General features: G+C 42.9%; 1 long non-coding RNA gene across 1 annotated transcript; it reads left to right on the forward strand.

Annotated features, from left to right (window-relative positions):
• Positions 1–1,101: 1,101 nt before the first annotated feature.
• On the forward strand, positions 1,102–2,301 carry LOC130266258 (uncharacterized). The gene is made up of 2 exons (XR_008842802.1): positions 1,102–2,052; positions 2,127–2,301. It is a non-coding gene; the product is annotated as an uncharacterized LOC130266258 (long non-coding RNA).
• Positions 2,302–19,844: the final 17,543 nt, after the last annotated feature.

The following is a 19,844-nucleotide window of genomic DNA, read 5'->3' on the forward strand; positions in this document are numbered from 1 at the left end:
GCGCGGAACCGCCCAGGGCCAGGCCCAGGCAGCGGCACCGGGTGCGCACCGTGCCAGGCGGCTGCGGCTCCCAGAGGCCAGAGAGCTGGAAGGCAGCTCAGCCAGGCAGCGCTGGCCCTCAGGCTCAGCTCCACAAAGAGCGCCAGGGCCGGCAGATCCCAGCGAGGCTGCCCCCAGATGGGCAGGCTGAGCAGGTGCGTGGCGATGCAGGAACACAAGGGGCTCAAGCCATGGCACATCTCCCTGGCAGGGGGACAAAGGCACCGAGGCCGTGAGCCAGGCGGGCAAACCTCTGCCAGGACTGACTCACAGAGGAGAGTGACCTTTGCCCAGCACTCTCTGAGGGGACGTGGGCCCTTGGGGAGGCGGCTGCTCCTGGGATTCCTCCTCTCCCAGCCTTTTCCAGTCTGCTCAGCCGTCTCTCGGTGCCAAAGCTCTCTGGCCACAACCACGGGGACTGTGTGGGGCACTCTGGGCTCAGGGCACCAATGCTGGCAGCGGGGAGAAGGGGGTCTCACCTGGCCAGCAGCCCCACTGCACAGTGCTGGGTGTCAGCACAGAGCAGGGTGTCCCAGACCTGCCTGCACTCCAGAACCACCAGCTTCTTGTCACAGCCCAGTAGGCAAGCAGAGCCTTCATGGTCTGCACTGCAAACCTGTGTGCAGAGCAAAGGCCAGGTCACGCTGGGAGCTCTGGCCCTGGCCACAAGGGCGTGGGAAGGACAGGGTGACTGGCACCTGTTGGGGTTGCTGGGAAGGCGGTGCTCCTCCCAGCACACTGTCCAGAAGTTCTCAGCATCCTGTGGCATCTGCTCTGTGGTGCTGAAAATTTGGAAGAGCAGAGCCACGAACACACAGGCAGAATAAGAGACCATTGTGTGGTGCCACTCGGGCACGTGGACAGTCACTCACAGCACCAGAGTTTCCTGCAAAAGACAGAGCACCCCGAGGCAGCGCTCAGTGCTGAGGTGTCCGTGTGGCAAGCCCCAGGGGAGACGCAGGGGGAGCATGTCCGCAGGGGGTGGGATGGGATGGGATGGGATGGGATGGGATGGGATGGGATGGGATGGGATGGGATGGGATGGGATGGGATGGGGCCAAGCTGGCTGTGAGCACCAGCCCTGCGGCCTTGGCTGCAAGCTCTGCTCTGTGATGGATTTCTACCCTGCCAAGATCCAGATGAGGTGATTCCAGGGCCAGCAGGAACTCTCAGGGCATGTGGTGGCCACCGACCTGGTCCCCAGTGGGGCTGGACCCACCAGCTCCTGGTGCTGCTGGAAACACTAACCCCTCAGCGTGGGGTCACCTCCAGCTGCCAGGTGGAGCACGTCAGCCTGGAACACCTCCTCAGCTGGCACTGGGGCATGGCCTGGATCCCACAGTACAGGAGGGAGTGGGGGAGGCACTGGGGGGCTGGGAGAGGGGTTGGAGTGTGCTGGGAGTAACTGGGAGGGAGTTTGACAGAGCCTGGTTCAAACTGGGAGAGGGGTTCAGGGGTCTGGAAGGGCTGAGAAAGGGTTGTATGCATGTTGGGGAGAGTGGGATGGGGTTCGAGGGGTCCTGGTGGGCACTGGGAGGGAGTTTGGGGGTGCTGGGTGTAACTGGAAGGGATTTGAGTGAGCCTGGAGGGGATGGAAAAACACCAGGGATTGGAGATCAGGGGTTGGAATGAGGTTGGTTGTGCTGGGAAGAGACTGGGGGGATCTTGGTGAATCCTGGTGGTGCTGGGAAGGGACTGGGAGAGGGTTTGGGGGTCCTGGGGTAGTAGGTAGCAACGGGGAAGGGGTTATGGGATCCTGAGAGAGACAGGAGTGTCTTTGGTGGGTCCTGGGGAGGCTGGGAAGAGACTGGGAGGAGCTTTGGGGGCTCCTGGGTGGGCTGGAGATGAACGGGAGGGTGCTTGGAGGGGCTTGGAGTGTCTGTGAGAGGTTTTGAGGGGTCCTGCCCTGTGGACTCCCAGAGGTGCTGCTGGACGCTGCCCGCAGCCAGGTGCTGATGGGTGTTAGGCTTTGTTTTCCTGGTGCTCAGGCTCGGCTTCCACCTGTGCAAGAAGGTGAGGGGGGTCCCAGAGCATGTGTGCTCCCCCTGGGGCCCCCAGCTCGGTGTCACTCACCTTCCTATGCCCAGAGAGCTCCTGAATCAACAATGGCTGCAGCCTCTTCCCGTGGCCTCGAATCCAGCCAGGATCCCCGGCTCTGTCCCCGCGCTGATTTTGGAGGAGGTCGAGTGTCCCCTCCAGCCCAACTGTCACTCTGCCCCCGCCCAGCTGCTCCCAGTGTTCCCAATAAAGCTTCCCAGTGCGCCCCGGTCCCGTTTATTGTGGGGCGGGACTGGGGAGGGACTTGGGGGGACCCCGCGGGGGGATCGTGGTTGCGCGGGGAGGGCGGGGTCCAGGTGGGGAACACTGGGTGCTGCGGGTCTGCCCGGCAACCGGTGAGTCATCAGAGCTGCTCTCTCTGATTGGCTGAAACTTCTCCATCGCATTGTCTGATTGGCTGAGGAGAGGCCCGGGAGTTGAGAGAAGGAACAGGAGAGATCCCGTCCCGAGCACCGACAGGGAACAACAGACCCAGCCTGGGCACAGGGAGGGAATTTATTACCAACCAAATCACAGCAGGACAAGGAGAAGAGAGAGAAATCTCGGCAACCCCGTCCCGCCACACAACGGGGATCACCACGGCCACGGATCACCAGGGCTCTGCCCAACAGGGGTCACTGGGGATCATCCAACACCGATCCTCCCATGGGGGATGGAGCTGGTGCAGAGCACGAAGCTCTTCCCACACTCGGGGCACTCACAGGGCTTCCCTTAGTGATGGCTCCGTTGGTGTTGGGTCAAGTGAGAGCTGTGTGAGAAGCTCTTCCCACACTCAGGACACTCGTAGGACCTCTCCCCAGTGTGGATGCGCTGGTGGCTCCTCAGTTGAGAGCTCAGCCCAAAGCTCTTCCCACATTCCAAGCAGGTGTAGGGCTGTTCTCCAGTGTGGATCACCTGGTGCTACATCAGGTAGTGGCTCTCTCTGAATCCCTTCCCTCATTTCCCACACTCATAGGGCTTCTCCCCAGTGTGGATCCTCTGGTGCTGGATCAGATGGCAGCTCCAGCTGAAGCCCTTCCCATATTTCAAGCACTTGTGGGGCTTCTCCCCTCCATGAGGCTTCTCCACCAGCTCTGAGCTCTGCCTGCATCTCCGGCCGCCTTCCCGGCTCAGGGAGGGTCTTTCCTCCTCATTGCAGCTCCCTGGGCTGGGTTTGCAGCCCCTCCTTGGGAGGGATCTCCGGGGCTTTTCCTCTTCCTCCATCTACCCGCGCCTTGGGAATGAAAACTCCTGGTTTGGAAGAAAAAAAACAAGAGGAGAGGGCCTTGGGCTGGGGGTTCCTCCTCGCCCAAGTGCAACTCAGGAAGACATTGGGCGTCTTGCACGTATAAGAACATCCCAAACACCAAGATTCAGCCCAAAAATTCTCCAAAAATCACAACACAGATGAAAAAGCCACCAAAAAACAAGATTTGGCCAAAACCCCCTCCAAAATATAAAAATTCAGCACCTAGAAGAAAACACAAAAAACACCAACATTTAGCCCAATAAAGCTCAGAAACACCAAGATTGACCCCTGTGAAAATCCTGGATCCCCCTCTCTGGTCACCTGCTACATGTGATGGGGACAACGCTCCTGGGCTTGGGCAGAGGCTGCAGGTACAGGGAGGGATGGAACTTTGTGCTCCTTCCTGTTTCTGTTCCTCCTCCTCCTGTGTCCCTACCCTTCCTCACATTCATCTTCCTCCTCCTATTACTCCTTCTCCTGCATAATCCCACCTTTTCCTCCCACATGAATGGTTTGAGCATTTGCATTGGGATTTTTTCTGTATATATGTGTGCGGTTCTTAGTGATGGCAAAATTTTGGTATGGGTTTTTCAATGTTCACATTTAGGATGGATTTTGCAAAACTGGAAGAGCCTTAAAGGTGATACTTTAACAGATAAAAAGTTAATAGAGTATTGTTAATAAGAAAAAAAAAAAAAGCAGATTGTGGGGCAGCCACATATGAGTCATCCAATGGCTGCTCTACAAGAGAAGCAGGGTTCCAGACAGCCAGGAGAGGAGCTTTAGAAATGCAAATTAACACTGCTGGGGTAAAGTGTGGGCAAGCCACCAGGGTCTCCTTGCCTGGCGGAGGATTTGGGCTGCTTCCCTCTGGCCCTCACCCCAAGCTCTGCCTGCTTGCACAGATGGAATTTGCACAGCTAAAGGCAGAGCCCACAGTGAGGATACCTGACTGCAACAGAAATTGGTTAAGCTGCAAAGGGAAACAGCAAACAGAGAATGTTGTGAAAATTTTACTAAAAAAACTGGGGGGGAATCATCCCTCTCCTCACTCCAACATGTGCTGTCACTGTCTAGGTTATATAGGGTATATTAGAGCACTGGGGTGTTTTTGCTAGTCCAGAGAAATCAGTTGGGAATCCAAGTAATTGATTTAATTAGATAAAACTGGTCAATTGATGCAGCCCTGGATGGAAGGAGCTCCCAAAAATGTGGAAAAGATGAACAAACACCACAACAAATCCTACAACACCATGGAGCAGTCCTTGGGAACCCTAAGAAATACATATCAGGAGACAGAAAATTCACCCATAATTTGAGTGGCATAATTAGGTTAAAAAACTAAATATTATTATAATTATTACTACTATGATTTATATTCATGATACTATTTCTACTGTTATTATTATTAATGCTATTATTATTAACAATAATAATAATATTATGTACTATAGAATGTATTATCAGTCCTTGAAATAATAATCAATTCGAGAGCACCAGCTATTATTATTATTATTATTATTACTATTATTATTATTATTATTACTATTAACTAAAGAACGTATTATCAGTCCTTGAAATAATAATCAATTCGAGAGCACCAGCTCCTGACTTTCCTGCCGACCAATCCAGGGAAAGGAAGAACAAGACATTTTCTGATGGAATCAGATTATCTTTCAACAGGAGGAGAAGTTTGTGGAAAATTAATGACTCAAACTGCTGTTTGCAAATAGGTGATAACTCTAAAGTGGTGAAACAGATAACAAAGGAAATAAGAAATTTGCTCATATCCTGGTCCAAATGTACAGAGGATGGGCATGGGAAACATTTTCGTGGTTCCCTGGCGGACCATGACCACAAACGAATGCTGCTCCTCCTCTGATGTGCTGCAGCAACTCTCATCTTTTTCCCATGCACGACACCTTGCTGAGTGCAGCTCATTCAGCTGAAACAGGGGATTTAAGGGTTACATAGAATGAAGAGTATAACATATATAGTACCAGTCACTGTGTGCTTATAAGGAAAGGAATGCACGATGTATAACATATAGTATCAGTCACTGTGTGCGTAAATAGGGAAAGGAATGCACGATAAGAGACCCCTGAAGTATAGGAAAGTGTCCCTCTCCATGAAAGTGCAAAGTCTGCGACCAAGAGACTACAAGCGCATGCGTGGAAAGACAAGGTGAAGAGTTCAACTAGTGAGGAAGACTTTTACTTCATCGTTTTCTGCCCACAGACTCATTTGAAGACCACCGACTCAATAAACTACGCAGCCGCAATGAATATGCAGCTAATTTCCATACGAGGCGGGGAAACAGGCGGGGCAGATAATCAATATGTAGAGGCGATTTAGAATATGCATGTACTTCCTAGATAAATAGAAGGTTAGAAGCATGTAAGGTACGCAGGATTTGGGAGGATGCTCTCCCCCTGCGTCCAGCGCTGAATAAAATACGTACCTACTCCACAACTTTACGGGTTGTGAAGTCTATTTTCCGCGCTTCAGGTAGAAGTCCAAATCACTGACTAAATGTAGTAGCAGACTGCTGGTAAATGTTATGAGACACAAGAAAAACAAGGAACAGGAGATCAGAGGCCAAGCAGTTGAAAACCGCAAGTGCGGTAACAAAAGGAGAAGCCTGAATGACCCCAGATTAGTGAGACCTAAGGTGTCTCTGTCAGCACAGAGAAAGAACAAGGCTGGGCTTCTCTGTGGGAGCTGGGACAGTCTGTGTTTCGAGCTCTCACAGGTGCCATTTGCACTGCGAGAGCTGAGACTTTATCAAGGAGTTGAGAGAAGGAACAGGAGAGATCCCGTCCCGAGCACCGACAGGGAACAACAGACCCAGCCTGGGCACAGGGAGGGAATTTATTACCAACCAAATCACAGCAGGACAAGGAGAAGAGAGAGAAATCTCGGCAACCCCGTCCCGCCACACAACGGGGATCACCACGGCCACGGATCACCAGGGCTCTGCCCAACAGGGGTCACTGGGGATCATCCAACACCGATCCTCCCATGGGGGATGGAGCTGGTGCAGAGCACGAAGCTCTTCCCACACTCGGGGCACTCACAGGGCTTCCCTTAGTGATGGCTCCGTTGGTGTTGGGTCGAGTGAGAGCTGTGTGAGAAGCTCTTCCCACACTCAGGACACTCGTAGGACCTCTCCCCAGTGTGGATGCGCTGGTGGCTCCTCAGTTGAGAGCTCAGCCCAAAGCTCTTCCCACATTCCAAGCAGGTGTAGGGCTGTTCTCAGTGTGGATCACCTGGTGCTACATCAGGTAGTGGCTCTCTCTGAATCCCTTCCCTCATTTCCCACACTCATAGGGCTTCTCCCCAGTGTGGATCCTCTGGTGCTGGATCAGATGGCAGCTCCAGCTGAAGCCCTTCCCATATTTCAAGCACTTGTGGGGCTTCTCCCCTCCATGAGGCTTCTCCACCAGCTCTGAGCTCTGCCTGCATCTCCGGCCACCTTCCCGGCTCAGGGAGGGTCTTTCCTCCTCATTGCAGCTCCCAGTTTCCCATTAGAAATCTTGATCTCTGCTGAAACAAGCTCAATTCCCTTCATTATTTCCCAGCTGACAGACGACGGGAGCGGGAGGATATTACAAGTGTCAGTCTCTTTGCCTCCGGACAGGCCACGGATGACACAAGAAGGAGAGAAACAAACAATAAAAAATATCTCTCTTTGTGTGCCAACTTTTAATGTGTTTGCTGTACCATTATGCTTCATTCATTCTCCCAAAACTAGTTTAGCAGGATTGTTTTCTTGGAAATCCTTCAGAGAAGGTGCTCTCTATCCCTTTTTTTCTCTGAATTTTTGTCAGACTCTTGCTATTTCACAGAAAGAAAGAGGCAGCAATCCATCTTGAAGAGCTATTTTGTTATTAGAAGGAGTTATAAAGCTCTTAAAATTAGTCGTTTAATAAAATATAGCAAATGTTTTTGAGGAGGATGGTGTTTTCTTACTAAAGAAGACAAAGAAGCAGAAGATGAGCATTAATGTAGGCTTTTCCATAAAAATCTTCAGAAGGATCATTTTATTAGCATTAATAATTGCATTGTTTTGTTAATGAGAGTTCAAGATCAAGATCTGTAGGTTAACAACAATTGTCATAGCTCTTTTAACTATGACAGAGGTATGATATTTTATGCTAAAAATCAGTCATAAACAGAGTGAAAAATAGTCCCTGAGCTAAAAATCCTACTGTTTGAAGGCAAGAAATAGGCAAAATTGGGAAGGAGCAGGGAAAGCAAAATTAAAATGTGTTCTTCACTTAGTCATATCAAAGGAGAATACAAACTGGTTCTAAACATGCATGCAACTGTTCCCTCATTCTCTGGTCTCACCTTAGTGTGTTTGTGGGTATATCCCATGGTTTTCAAGGTGGAGGTACTCCAGAACTGTTCTTGATACATTAGGCATAGATAAAGAGGTTTTGGTCCACTCCTTGCTGACTGAATGTCATGAAATGGCTCTCATCCACATTGCAACAATTTCTTAGCTTTTAAAACATGACTTTCACTGATGAATAAGAACAGTCTCTAACTTGTACTGTTTGCATGCCAAAGAGTAACTTTGGAGGTTGATAAATGTCATAATCCAAACCCGTATCTGGAGCTGCTCTGTTTAGTAGTATCAGGAATCATCTTCCAGTGACTGTGAATGTTGCAGGAAGTATTTTGCTCCTTAAGGTAGCCATTCCCTGTCTGTCCCTTCAGGGGAGCTCTGTGATGGCGAGAGAAACAGCATCAGCACACAAGTGAGTTTTATTAAATGCATACGAGTAATAACATCTGAGAGGAAAGATAATAAAAGATTGGCAATGTAGGGATGTCCCAAGGGTAGTTATTGCCAAAGAGGATCTGCAGCCTCTGAAATATGAAAATGCCATATTAATTTCCTCTTAGATGTTAACATTCACAATTTTGAGGAAAATTTTCATGTAAAAGCTAATTTTATTTTTTTTTTTTTAATTATTTTAAAATATAGAATAAAAGGCTCTAATCACATGGAACAGAAACAAAACATTGCTATTCTGACATTAAAAGATGGGAAAAAAGAAATGCAAAAAATAAGGTAAATGATGCTAAAATAAAATAAGTAATGGAAAAACAAGGGAGGACGAGTATTACATCTCAAGAAATCTAATAATGACCTGCTAGAGGATGGAGGAAAAGGAGGTGCACTTTGCTTTATTGTGTATTTCTGTAGAGTGCAGTAAAAGAAAATTCTGCCATCTGTCATCTTCACGAATTTGGCATGCTATGACATTGGACAGGTTTGTTCATACTTCCAATCTGCTGCTCGTTCATTTCTACTGAACAGTTTTGTTCTCCACTTCTCCCACATAGTTTTTATTTTTATCATTATTGTTATTATTTGGAAGTTGTATTATGTTTCATTATTCATCCATAGCTTGAATTCAGTGAGCTAAAATAAAATAAAATTATAGTAATAAAAAAGAACAACCTACAAAAAAAAAAAAAAATAAATAAATCCTATTCTGCCTCCATTACCTGGCTCAATCTTCTTTTTTTATTTTTCCAGATGTCATTTAGGTAAAATTTTTATGGTGATTAGGCCTTTCCAACTCAATGTTTGGGATACAATATTAAATGAAATGTGTCATAGGGAACATTAATATGACACTAATTTTTACTGACATTAAAATCCATAAGTAATATATAAGAAATTTGTGTAAGTTGGTTATATTTCCTATTAGGGAAAGTACATTTCTTCAGGATATAGCAGGGAAATGTCTCTGTCAGAAGTTACAATTACAAATCCAAAAGACAGTATTTCCTTGCTGTATGTCACTGAAGGCCCTAGATGTGGGATTTGTTTAACCCATCTGGCCCAGCTGGGTGATAATGTGGATATCAGTTCTCAACTGATCTCCCATCTGGAAAAATCCCTGCCACCACTGTATGCTCCAAACAGAGGCCACCAAAAGAGAAGAGCTTTTTTTTTTTCTCTCTGACAACCAGGAGGTCTGAAATAGGAGGCTAGAGACTGACATTTTCTGTAAATGTTAGACATATTTATTCCTAAATCACACCAGGAGAACCAGGTTTAGGTTAGAACTTTGAAAGGGTAAAGCTTGTGGCCTCATAGTCCAGGATACAGATTAAGTTTCCTTGATTTCCTTTTGTCTTGGAAGAAAAAAAAAAAAAGAAAAAAAAAAAAAAAAAAAGAAAAAAAAAAAAGGAAAGATTTTTTTAATTCCTGCAGCTACTTAAGCTTTCATTGGAACCTATTTCAGATATCCAAGACTGATGCATCTTCCTATTTCAGTCACAATTTAACTAAAAGGCAGACTTTAGGACTGCAGACATGGCTTTCAGGAGAAATTTTAGAATCAATATGTAGCTTCAAGAGGAAAAGGGTTGTTTTGTAGAAAAAGAACCACATAGGAGTAGAAAAAGATCCAAATTGTGAATTGCAGAATGAAGAATGTCAAAATACAATACATTTGAAGCAGACTACTGAAAGATCATTTCACAGGTTTTCAGCACAATATGTTTTCAATATTTTAAAATATATTTATGCACAAGATTTCTCATTGGCATAAATTAGGACAATTAAAGCAACTTTGGTGAACTGAAATTATTATGATTATATAATAGCTGAGGATATAAGTTTGAGGGAAACGGATATTTGTTCATATTAAAGAATACTTTGTGTGGTTTGATTTTAACATGAAGGGAAAGGATAAGGATTACCAGGAGAGGCAAAGAAAAGCTAGAAAAGGATTCATTAGGCTAAGAATCAGATAGACCTGCAGGGAAAAACTTGAGACTCGAAATACTGAGAATGCTGATGACTCAGAGGAGTTATACTAGAGTTGGAGCAGTGAGTTTCATAGCACAGTTTGGCCCACGGCCTGGAAAAAGTCTTCTTGCTGTCTGTCAATGTTCAAACGAATATTCTTCAAAATTAGCACTCTCTTTATAGTATCTTCCATCTTTGTATCTGGGGACCCATCAAGGTGTAAGAGAAATCAAAATTTGGCCAAGTAGTTTATAATTCAGGGGAAAGTGCTTCTAGCCTGGTGACACATGCTACATAATCAATAAATAACAATATTTACAACATCTGTGTGAAGAATTGTCTTGGTAATTAAGACATAAGTAGACACTTTTCTCATAAGTCAGGTATAAGAGATCAATTGTTTGAGCAATAATGATAGAATGTGGATTTTCTTTGGTTAGTTGGTTGCACCTTTTTTTTGTTGTTGTTGTGTGGCTTGGGGTTTTTTGATGTTTGTTTTTGTTTGTCTATTTTGTTTTGGGGTTTGGTTAATTTGTTTTTTTGGTTTGGTTTGTTTTTTTATTTGGCTTTTTGTGGGGGGTTGGAGGGAGGGGTCAATTTCAACTTGAAATTGAAGTTAGAATACAGCATTTGTGGAATTTCCAGGAAAAAAAATCACCGACTTCTAGAAATTTCATGCAGTCAAAATGTATACAAACAAAGCAGAGAAATTTAAAAATCATGGACTATGGAAAGATGAGGGAAAACACCTTGACTTGCCACAATCTCCTCTTTAAAGGCTGTCTCAACATCCTTTGCAGAGCACAGTGCAATATTTGGCACAGCCCTGAAAGCACTGTCTGTGTAAAACTTCGTAACTCAGAATTATACAACTCACCTCTCATTCTGTACTCCTCCTCTAATTAGCCAAAATTCCAGTGAAGACAAGTAGCATTAAAAAAGAGAAAAGAAAAGAAAAGAAAAGAAAAGAAAAGAAAAGAAAAGAAAAGAAAAGAAAAGAAAAGAAAAGAAAAGAAAAGAAAAGAAAAGAAAAGAAAAGAAAAGAAAAGAAAAGAAAAGAAAAGAAAAGAAAAGAAAAGAAAAGAAAAGAAGGACTGTTTTGTGTCAGGTAACCTTTCTAGGAAATGTTCCTGTCTCCAGGTCTGGCACTGGGTGTGACACCTGTCTCATAAAAGTAACAAATCAAGAGGTACTTCAGCACCATTCTCAGGTTTTATACAAATGCTCTCACATGTGATTTGTAGATGAAGTTCAGAGAAGGTGAACAAACTAAATTATTCATTAAATACAGGTGGAGAAAAAGTTGAAGAGAAAAATATTTCCCTGTCTATTCCGGTAGTGAGAAGAAGTCATGAAGCATGGGCTGAGCATATACCAGGAGACAACTGTCATACTTCATACCAGCATCATTTTCCTCATCAAAAAGCCTTGTTGTTCTGACTGTAACAATACTTGGTTGGCCTTTTGTTATATTCTCATCTGCTTCTAGTTATCTAGTCATTACCTATCAAACTCTGCTGTCATGAGCCACTACTATGCAATTTTTTGGTTCACTGTAGGTCAAGGATAACAAATATTTTTGATTGCATCTTATTTTCTTGGTGTCTTGGAGGGGGGAAAAACAAACAGTTAATCTATTTCATTTTACTGATCACCATCAGGAGTTCTGGATGGGTAATTTTGTGTTGCTACTCTGTCCTCATCTCATAAAGTTTCATTTACTGCCTTTTTAAACAAATGATGACTCCAAATCTATTTGTCACACAATAGCTTTCAAACATGCCAAACAATGACTATTACTATTCTTGGCTTGTTTGATCCAAATGGCATTTGCAGACATTATTCCTCCCCTCTCCTTGATATGACTTCAATAGAAACCTTTAAATAAATAAAACTAAACCCAGAGCAAACCTCAAAAACAATAAACCAACACACAAGCCCTGGAAAATAATCACAAAACGGTGGCTGTTACCATTATAAGTGGGGAAATCCAATTATGAGTTGTCAATATTTTTCTCTTTTCAATTGATCCAGAAATGATTCAGATGTGTATAATTTTTAGGGTGATTTCATTTGCTTTGTCAAAAAGAAACAGAAATTGTGTAGCTGAAAGAGGAGTTAACCCCCAAAATTCTTCCTGTACATATGTGGGGGTCCAGGGAGTCACTCTGAACCCTCTGTGAGTGAGAGAACCCCCCTGTCAGACCCCTGAAAGACCCCCGAATAGAGCCAGGGGGGTCAGAGAGCTGGGTCCTGCACCATGGGAACATCTGCCTTCTCTCAGAGAAGAAATGGAACCGTTAAGTGAATCTAGAGTGTGAATTAGATAGTTAGCATGTAGAAAAGGTAGTTTTTAGGATTGTTTATATTAGCAGCCACGAGGCCAAGATGGAGAATTTGGGGTGTGGTGTCTTCTTTCTTCTTCTTCTTCTTGTTCTCCATGTTGGTGAGGGATGCTGGGAATCAGAGATTGGTAATAAGTAATAAGAGTAATAAGATATTGTAGTATTGGAAAAATAGTGTAAACATAGAATACGTAGTTTAAGGTATAAAAGATAAGTCCTGCCTTTCGTGGGCAGACTTTCGTCCTGGACGAGGTGCTGACCATACTATTGCTCGTGAGCGTGAACACTTATCGATAAGAAATAATAAACAGACCTTGAGACCGGACGATTGTCTCCTGCAGCCTTTCTTCGGCAGCTTCAAGAATACCCTGAGCCTTGAACCACCATCCTATGTCCATCTGAGTGGTCTTGGGCACAAAAGACCCTCAGATAGTAACATACATAAACATGCAAATACACACACACATATACAAAGATACAAACACAGAGTGGTCGATATCAATTTTCAAATGTTCTATTGATTCCAGTAGCCCTTAATTTCAAGACGAACAATGGTTTCTTTTGTGATTTCCATGCTGCTGATATAACTGCCATCATTGCTGACCTGTATGTTGTCAAATAATATTGATTGGGCATGAAATTGAGCAAGAAGGGGCTGGCAGCAAGTTGTGTGGTGGGAGGAGTGGGTGCCTTCTCATTAACAAGGAATAAATGTCAGGGATGCAACAACTTCATAGTGAAATAGCTGAGAGGGCTGGATCCTCAGGCTGGTCTTGGATCTCTCTTATGAATTTGGGACTCTTTCTCTCTACCCCTGTCCCCACCCTCTGCCACACTGGATTCTTTATCAGTCCAAACTAGATTCATGGGAGGTTTTTCAGGTTGGATCCGTTAAATGTGTTTCTAAATTAAGCCAGGGAAGGATGCTTTTATGAGGAGACCACCAGGGGCTCCAGAGCCACAGGTTTTTTTCTCTACTCTACCAGTGTCTGGTGAACCCAAAATCATACTTCCAAATTGCTGAGAATTCTGCCTGGTCCCTTTGCACCATCTTCATTCTCAAAAGTGTGGTTTCAGTTTCTTTGCCTCGTTCTTATGATAAGTGACTGAGCTACTTCAATCAGCTCTTACAGGGCCACATCCTTGAGGTTCTAGGGGCTGCTGGGCTACAGATACATTTCTAGAAGTGCTGGAACTGTGGCAAGTGCCTAACTGAAGTTACTCAACCTGCGGACAAAGAGGGCAGATTCAGGACTAGATTTCAGACCTCGTTCCTGTGGCTAGAGCCTTTACTGGGATTATCAGTCCTGAGATTTACTTTGCAGGACTCCATCCAGTATCCTATGCTCTCTAAATCAATATTAAATCCAAAGAATCCTCATAATCACATCTAAACTTGGAGTTATGGATGTTTGAAAGAAGCCTCTGGCTCTCATGCAGAAAGGAGAATATTCATTCTCTTGCCTAGACAACATGCTGACTGGTGTAATTATATTCTACCAGCTCAGGTTTCTCCTGCAGTATCTGCTGGCTTTGGAATCATTCTTAACTTCCTGTCCTGAGCTGCTTTGTAGTATGGCTGTGTGTTTTAAATCATCTGAATCAGCCATGTATCTGCAGTGATGAAACCACAGCTGACTCGTGTTAATGTACATACCTCAGCTCAATTAATCTTCCTCCAAGGAAACTGCATAAATAACATCTTATGACTACATGTTGTGCAGGATCTTTCATCCTAAAGCATTTTAGTATGTCTTACTAAGCTGTATGTAGATACACATATATACATTTATGTATGTGCATATGCAGTGAGAAAGGAAAGGGCAGTACTGCAGTGTCAGGATCCAAATTTGGGTCATAGATGAAAAAAATCCAGCTTCAGTGTATTCTTATAGTCTGTGCACTTATTTACACTAACATTTCACTTAACTGACTTGATTAGGATTCAGGAGAATTTAGATGCAATATACCAGGTTAATCTATAGCATAGATATGAGCCTGTGGGTAAAGTCCTGGGCCCCTTTGGAATCATTGTAGAAATTCCCAAAAGACTGAAAACTTCTTTCTGACTAGGAATCATTCCCTTCGGCATGACAGTGCACCCCTCACTGGAGTGGGAAGCAGCTGCAAAGCTTTAATGAATGAAAAAAGAATATAATATCCAGCTAAGACTAGAGTGGGAATTAAAAGTAAGCAAATCAACCAACAGTTACTCAAATTTAAATCTATTGAGGATGCTGGGGTTAATGACTAGTTTATGCACTACATTTCCTTCCTTTAATATTATTTTAATATTGTTGTATTTTATTTTAATTATATTCAATCTTAGCTTTTCTGTTACTTTATAGAGGAAGCACATTTGTGCTCGCTAGCTTGGAAAAAAGCAAAAAGCAAATGTCAAACTTACACCACCACATGGGATCTAAAGCTTGTTTTAAATCTGGTTAAGACAGATCTAAATTAAAAGTACTTTACTTTCCCTGTGGACTCCTTATTTAAAGATGACAGGTCCCCAAGTGTGTGTGTTTGTGAGACTAAATGTTTTAAGAAGGATCATGAGCAGAACCCAAGAGAAAAGTAGATAAAATAAACAAATTGATGTAATGGATGATTTCAGATACTAAGACTTGTTTGAGTTTTCCACCCTCTTAAAATGCATCTGTTCATCTTGTTCTATGTGAACAGGTCTCTCACCTTTCAGTCTGAGGATAGCAAACTAACTATAAGAATCACATGGTACAAGGAGAATTATGACATTCATGGAAAGAATCTGTTGTGGAAGTAACTAGTCCCAAGTTTTTAAATTGTGTATTCTGGTGTATGAGAAGGGAAATCTTGCACAATCTCAAAAAATCACTGCTGTGTTCACTAGCAATTTACTTATTTAGTGATAGGGAAAGCTCAAAATATTCTGGAGACCCACCGAGGTAAAAGTATCAAGTATTAGGTGTTGGTAGCTAACTGCTGAAGCCTACTATTCAAATTTTGCCAAATTTACAGGAATGTGTGCCAGTAAGGACAAAATGGTTGAACAAATAAAGATAAAGTAGATGTGAACACAAATGTGAACACAAGGCTGTTCAAATCTCCAGAAACATCTGATAGCTTGGGAAAGAAGGTTCTATGGCCAAATTAATTTTCCCCAATCCCTTAACTTCATGTGGTCGATGAATGGCATTCCTTCACAGTTTTATCAATACAATGTAATTCTGGCCAGATCAGTCTGTCAACAAAGAACAGCATCAAACCATTTTGTCCACATAAATAAATCACTTGGTCTTTACTATTTTTCTTTCTTTGTGGATGAAATGGGGTTATTAAAATGCCCTCTGCATCCCAACATAAGAATGGAGGAAAGTGCTTCATTGTAGACAAAGCACATGTGCAAGAAAAATTGTCATCATACAAAGAACTAGAGGATGCAGAAGATGTAATAAAACGAATACAAAGGAACCTTTGATTGCCTCGTGCTTCAATTATAAAATGGATCTGTGGTAAAATTGATATTTTGTGGTTTAGATGTTGAGCTCCCTGATATAAACACAGTAAACACACACAACAAAATCACTGTGATTGTTTTATTCAAGGGCATGAGAGACCACTGCCACCTCTGACTAATATGTAAGAAACCTGTGAATGTTCACTTCAGTGGATATTCTTAATTAAATGTGTCTGCTTCAGATATAAATGAAAAGTTTCTAATTTATCTTTAAAAAAAAAAAAAAAAAAGTCTTGGGGAAATGCAGAAGTATAGGAGAGTGCGTGAGGATTGATCAAACATCTTTTCTGAGTTGTTTCCTCAAAGTCAGCATTATAGGAGGACATTCCATCCCACTCCAGTCCTTTCTCCCACTGACAGATTTTTAATTCCTGCTCTTTTCCACCACTTCTCAGCCACCTGAGGGCCCATCAAGAGAATCACAGAGGTTCGAGAACTTCTGCTAGTATTAACTCCTTAACAGTATAAGCTCTGTGTCATAAAGCAAGGAAATGTGCTAGAAGATTAATATTTGGAATTTCTCCAAGTGACATTTTTTTTCTTCAGAACTGCCACTATTTTGGTTGATCCAGGTTTGTGTTCTTTCATATAGCAACAGGAACATCTTTGTCATGATCTGGCATTTCAAACAAAGAGATGGGTTACTATAACTGTCTTTACATCCTTGCAGATCCATAGGTTTAGCCAGGACAATGAATTTTGTGTCAAAGAAGGATAGGAATATTAGGAATCTGTTTTGCTAAACAATAAGCTAGATGTAATCAGAAAAAATCAACAACAAAACAAAAACTAAATCAAAACCAAACAGTAAATTCATAAGGACAATGACTTTCATATCATTAGATAAGCCAGGACAAGGACTCACCAGGACATTTGGTAAATCACAGCAGAAAAAGCAACAGAGCTGTCTGTCTGTAACTCAGGGTATTTGCAAGTCTTTGGATGACACTTGCTCTCAGTATCAGGAAATCTCAGGTGCTGGGATTCTTTGGAATTATTTTAACTCTCCACAGGGCTCTAAAACTTCAAAAGATACAATGGCTAAAGTGAATATAACAGGATGATCTTTTACATCAAACTTCAGTATGCATTGAGGGCAAAGGGCTTAATAGATTTAAATGACCACACAAAAAAAACATGAATACTTGAGTTCATGTTCTCAGAACAAAACACATTCAAGCTAGTCAGTTGAATTAAAGCTGATGTTCTCAGGAAAACAGATGCCTAATTCTGGATTGCTTGAATGATTGCCACCTTCTTCCATTTGTGGACACAAATGCTCTTTCAAGTTTAGCCAAGTTGGTAGTTGTAAGTTTGCTGTAATCTCAGCAGCTGGATCACAGTCTGGCTTCTCTCTGTGTTTATAGTGATTTAAATTCAGACCTCCTCGGCTGTGGATGGCTGTACTAGCTTCAAGATAGTACAATGTTTCATGCATGGAAATGTTATATTTGTGCCCAGAATTTCTCAGAGAGGTGTTCATGAATAAACTGAGAAAGTCCAAAGTTCTGAGAAAGCCTCAGGACAATCTTTTCATTTTAGCCAGGCTGCCAAAGAAGAGGTTTGAATGGCACAAAGATAAAATAAGCTCTTTGGTACCTTCTTAACCCCTTCAATATTAAAAAAAACAAACAAAACAAAAAAAAAAAAAAAAAACAAAAAAAAAAAAAAAACAAAAAACAAAAAAAAAAAAAACAAACCCAACAAATTGACAAAATGAAACCGTTTCTGGCAGAGAACTTGAGCACAAGTCTGTCCAGGCTGTCTGTGCTGTTGAGCTACAGTGCAAGGAGACTGGTGTAGGGCAGATTCTTATGGGCCTGAATGTTGTACAATGAAGAATTTGTGAAGAATATCACTTCAGTGATAACTGGGCAAACACTAACCACAGACTACTTCCATTAATCTAACTCTGCACCAAGCAGGTGACCATGGGATGCTGGAGGCTCTTAACCTGAACCAACTGCCCCTTAGACAAGAGAAAATATATCAATTGTCTGCAACCTGGTTGCTGCTCTGGAAAAGAGCCAGAGTGGGATGGGGGAAGAGAAAATGATCCAGTAAGTCAGGCAGAGCACCTTTCACTCTGCATGACTGGCAGGCTGTGTTCTCAGGGCACAGACCCTAGGGAAGGATAATGGTTCCCTGTACCAGTCTTCCTGCCTTTGTATTTATGGGTTATATTCCCTTCATTTTCCATACTCCCCCATTTTTTTGGCAGGTGTAGTTAATGTGAATACAAACTATAAATGACTTAGTGTTTGTTTTGTTGTTTGGTTTTTTTTTTCCATTTTTGCTGTTGTTGTTTTGCTTTGTTTTGTTATTGCTTTTCTTCCTCACGTCCCCAAAGAAACATCAAAGTACAAGGGAAAGAAAGCAATGCTGAGAACAAGAGTGAAAGCCAAGCAAAAAGGCAGAGAGAGAAAAAAAATATAGAGAGAGAGGAATAAAAGAATTTAGTGGTGGCCCTGCGGAACTTTCTTCAAGGGGGTTAGGCTTCCTTCAGAGGAAGTTTAGAGATTTGTTTGTTTGTTTGCATCTTGAAACTGGGGCTGTTGGTGCACACTCAGAGGAGAACAAAAGCAATGCAAATTTCAGGGGAGGTGATCAGTGCAGCAGGCTGCTGGCAGGGCCACCTGGCTACTGCAAGCAGCCCATTGCCCGCTGTGCTCACCTGCTTAAATATTAACAGCAAGGGGGAAGGCGGAAATGTATCAATTAAACATCAGGACTGTCTGAGCAGGAAGATGGATTGTTTTCAGGACACAATGCCGGCAGTTGCATCCCCTGACTTCTGATCCTGCCTGCCTAACCCTATGCAAGGTGTTTTATCTTCCTCCTCACCTTTCCCTACCAGGATGTGATCGTGACACGAAAAGGGAACAGCATTAATTTCCCAAAAGTGAGGAACAGAGATTCAATATTAGCCCAGAAGCAGATCTGCATTGACTGTATCTTCAGACTAGAACCTGGCACCTTTGTTGTACACGTATTCCTATTATCACAAACCCCTGATTTTGAAACATCCACTTACTGGAAGTGTCTTCAAATTTGGTGAATGGGCTTGAAAAAAAGTTAATCTGAAAAGTCTAAAGAAAAGGAATCTCATGCATGGTGATCTCGATGGGAGATGGCTGGCCAGGCAGTGGGAAACGTGCTGTCACCTACACAAGTTCCCCCCACAAGCTTGGTAGGCATTATGGCAGATGGCCTGAAATAAAACTGAATACTTTCAGCTCTTACGAGTACCTTAATTTCATATTGGCCTCATTTTGGTTTGAATTTCAAGAGATTTAAAACTGAACATTTTTACCTTTTTAGCTGGGCTATATAAAATACTTGCTGACAGTTCAAATCTGCAGATAATTTACTCTACCCGTATTTCTAAGAACTAATTACCTGTTTGTATAAAATGATGAAGTCTCATTATATTTTCTTAAAAAAAAAATCCACCATGCATTTCATTATGCTATCCAATTACTGCTGTGCTTGTACAGTATTATGTTACTGCCCGATCACAGGCTATTTACTGTACAGATGTGTTACTTTAATTAAACAAATGTAACTAGTCATATAAAGCAACGATAATTCAGAATGAAATTCTCAACTACTAGCCATGGATCCTGAGTTTCGTTTAACCAGTGGAGGGTGAATTCAAGGTTTTGTCTTTCAGAAAGATTGGTTTCCAAAAATTCTTTAAATGCACTGATAGCTTAGAGTTCCTTCCAACCAAAGCTGGCAGTCTCAAGCTTGACAAAAGGCTTTTGTCCTGAGTCAAAACCCAGAATAATGTACTTTAAATTATTGTGATTATTTTTCTATTTGTTGTGGTGAAATCAGATAAAGAAAGGATGAGTGAGAACATGAAGCAGAGACATCTGAACAGAGAAGATGGAA

This window comes from Oenanthe melanoleuca, unplaced genomic scaffold (assembly GCF_029582105.1).
Source record: "Oenanthe melanoleuca isolate GR-GAL-2019-014 unplaced genomic scaffold, OMel1.0 S005, whole genome shotgun sequence".
Lineage (NCBI taxonomy): Eukaryota > Metazoa > Chordata > Aves > Passeriformes > Muscicapidae > Oenanthe > Oenanthe melanoleuca.